This window comes from Vombatus ursinus, unplaced genomic scaffold (genome assembly GCF_900497805.2).
Source record: "Vombatus ursinus unplaced genomic scaffold, bare-nosed wombat genome assembly UNPS02010394.1, whole genome shotgun sequence".
NCBI lineage: Eukaryota > Metazoa > Chordata > Mammalia > Diprotodontia > Vombatidae > Vombatus > Vombatus ursinus.
The window spans coordinates 4,496,113-4,500,010 of NW_020950172.1; the positions used below are offsets into that span (position 1 = coordinate 4,496,113).

Here is a 3,898-nt window from a genome sequence, read left to right on the forward strand (position 1 = left end):
ATTTGGCCTCCCAATCCCCCGAAAGGGTCTTGGGGATCCCTAGAGACCCACAGACACAGCATGAGAAGGACTGGATTAGATAAACACCAGTGTTCTGTCCAGGTTTCAGCCCTCCCAGTGTGGACTGCTCTTTTGGCCAAGAAAGGCGTCGAGACCCCACAAAGCTGAAAGACTCCCCCAGAGGCTTGAGGTGGCAGTGGAGGCAGGAGCCCTGCCATCAGGGGCTCTTCCCTACCTAGCAATGCTACCCCTGGTTTAGCCATTTCTTCTCTGGAAAAGCCTCTCCGACATCATGCAATTATTACAAAACACCACTTCTATAGGAGTTTAGATTGAAAAAGCACATTCTTCACAACAAGCCTGCTCAGTGTCAGTGAGCGCAGTCTTCCTTCTTGGCCTCCCTTCAGAGCACGGAAGGGAAGTAAGACCCAGGCTCACATCCAAGCTCACTTATTTACTGCAGGTGTGACCTTGGGCAAGTCACTTACATTCTTGGGTCACAGCTTCCTCATCAGCAAATTGGGGGTTAGACCACCTTTCTCACTGTCTTTCTGTCACCATCAAATGAAAGAAGGGCCATGAAGGGTGCCAGAGAAATGCAAGAGTTTGACAGAAGTCGTTACATGATCTCCATCCTGGTTGCTTCAGGGCTTCAAAGCACGTTCCAAGCCTCCCTAGGGTGGATCCTCACAACAGCCCTGGGACGTAAGTATGGCTGTTATCCCCACTTTACAGCTGAGGAAACTGAGGTTCTCAGATGTGAAGTGACTTACCAAAGCCCACCTAGCTGCCAGAGCCAGAAGAGGCCTTGGGTGGACATTTCAGGGTTTGTTTCTGTTTCTAAATAGACAAATTTATTTCAATAAATAGATGCACTTATTTATTTAATACATTTTTATTGACGTAGTTTATGTTTTGACATCATTGTAGATTTCCCCAGTTACCCTTTGCCCTTTCCTTCCCAGAGAGCCATCCCATATAACAATGCTGCTTTTAAAGAAAAAAAAAGAAAAGGAAAAGGAAAAGGAAACCGCTGATCATTACGATGAAAAAGTCTGAAAATACGTGTGACCTGTAACACTTGTGTCTTCCCACCTCCGTCGTGGGCTCACCTCTTCTTCCTTCTCTTCTTTTAGTCAGGGTTGGTCTTTAGAATTTCGTACCATTTATTTTTTTTAATTTATTTTTGTTGTGTCATTGTTCTTTCCATTTACATTAGAATAGTTACTGTGTAGACGATTCCCTTGGCTTTGCTCGCTCCACTCTGCATCAGTTCATATAGCTCTGTTCATGCTTCTCTGTATTTATCACATTCATCATTTCTTAAAGCATATTAATGTTCCAATACATTCATGTACCACAATTCATTTAGCCATTCCCCTTAGTGATAGACATTTGTTTTGTCTCCAGTTCATTGGTTTCACAAAAAAAAAATGTCATAGATGTTTTGGAACATATGGGGACTATCTTAATTAACAGTCTCATTGAGGTATAAGCCAAATAATCATATCTCTCAGTCAATGAGCAAGGACATTTTAGTCACTTTATTTGCATAATTCCAAATTGGTTGTACCTATTCAGTTCCATCAACAATGCAAAAGTGTGCCTATCTTTCGATAATCCTTCCAATATTGACCATTGCCATATTTATCATCTTTGCCTCTTTGTATGAGATAAAACCTCCATGCTGTTTTGATTTGCGTTTCTCTTTATCATGAATGATTTGAAGTATTCCTTCATGAGATGGTAAATAGTTTGCAATTCTTTTGAGAGTTGTTTGTTCACATCCTTTGACCACTTATCTAATAGGGAATGGTTTCTGCTGTGTGTATATTTGTATACATATGTGCATGTGTATAGAAAACCAAAAGCCATGTGTATATATGTACATACAGGTATATGCACACACTTGCATGTACATATGTATAAGTAGATGCAAACAAGCATGTATATGTACACAGCTGTGTACACATATGTGTATATATATGCATGTGTGTACACACATATATGTATGTACACCTGTATATGTATATAAATCACTAGATTTGTATCCCTATATGTACATATACATGTATACATATATAAACATAGCCATGTACATGACCGGGTGTGTTAATTGTTTATCTATCTTGGATACCAAATCCTTGTTTTATCTTTTGGGCATCTTATAGTGGGATTTCCATCTGAGTGACTCAGAGGGCTGGGTCTTCTACCTCTCAATTCTATGAGGCTGTGAATACTGTTCCCCTGACTCCACATTGGGTGACTTCCCAGGGTCACACAGCAACTGTGTCAGAGGCAGGACTTGCAATCAATGCTTTTGCAGCCACCATAGTACATAAAGTTGGGAAGACCCAAGTCCAAACTCAGCCTCAGACACTTACTGACTGTGTGACCCTGGGCAAGTCACTTAACCTCTGTTTGTTTCAGTTGCTTCAACTGTAAAATGAAGATAACAGCGCCTACCTTGTGAGGTTGTTGTGAGGATCAAATACGATAACATTTGTAAAACACTTAGCACAGAGCCTGGCAGATAGTAGGTATTATATAAATGCTTATTCTCTCCCCTCCCCCTGCCATCTTCTTGCCTCCAACACTGCTCTCTATCTACTAGGCCATGTCCCTTCTTACACAGGACTATAGACTACCCAGGCTCACAGATTTAAAACTGGACCTGAGAAACCATTTAGTGAAACCCCTTTATTTTGCAAATGAGGAAAGAGAGAGGAAATGACTTAGCCCAGGTTCCACAGGCAACAAGAAGCAGGCTTGGGATTCCAACGATGGCTGAGATATGAACCCGGGTTCTTTGACTGCCAATTCAGCATCCTTTCAACTTCTCACATATGCTGAAACATTAAAATAACATCTTTGTCCTCCCTTCATTCGTACTTTTCTCTGCTTTCCCCTCTGTCCATTGCTAATCAACATCCTTTAATAAACTCCTCTCCTTCTATTGCCTTTTCATTCCAAACATTTTTGGAGGGCAGAGGACTAATTAAAAAAACAACGGGCTTCCCAGCGCCTTTCTGAATTCTATACAAATGGAGCTAAGTCAACACTTAATCATCTCCCCTCTCACTGATGAGTATTGATCTATGGCTAGAAGGTAAAGGGCAGTGGATGGAATGTGGATTTTGCTGCTAATTCCCAAGTCTCAAGAGAAAGATTTCAGATTTGAAAAGGTCTTTTTTCTTTCTCATGGAGAGCTGGTTAAGTTTTCATTATACCCATCTTAGTGATGAGGAAATTATGGCAAAGAAGCCACTTGCCCAATGCCATTGGGCTTGAGTAAGAGCCAGCGTTCATTCCAAGGTTCCCTGACCAAGAGCTCCTTCTACTAACTCTGGGGGGTTTACAGAGCACTACCCACCCAACAATCCTATGGCCCTGGCATCTGGTATCTCCTCCAGGTTCTATGTATATAGGCACTTGTCCATGCACCAGCTAAAACTTTCCAGATATCTGGTAGGTCCAGTCCACTCCCTGGACCCCAGTGCAATGGAAAGAATTAAAACTGTGGGACCCGGAAGAGCAAGTAAGGCAGTGACTCGGGGAGACAGTTGGTGGAAGACAAGAAAGTAGGAACCCCCAACCCCACCCCATGCTGTAAAGAGTGGTTGGACGCTACCATACAAAAATCATGGGAGTCAAGACTCATGGTAGCCCTAGTCTACCATTATGATGGTATCAAGTATGGGCCTAAGACTGAAAACTGTGGAGGAAATGGGTCCCCACCACCACCAACTCACCCCTACAAAATACAACCATACATACCACAAGGCTCTGTTGTGAAATGACTTCCTTTTTGGCTAGTCTTTGTTCTTCTTTTGCTTGAGGATAGCATTTAAACACACACACACACACACACACACACACACACACACACACACACACA

The 3,898-nt window shown here is 42.3% G+C and overlaps 1 pseudogene; it reads left to right on the forward strand.

Annotated features, from left to right (window-relative positions):
* The first annotated feature begins 578 nt into the window (after positions 1-578).
* Positions 579-3,898, forward strand: part of LOC114037417 — a 199,037-nt pseudogene continuing 195,717 nt past the window's right edge.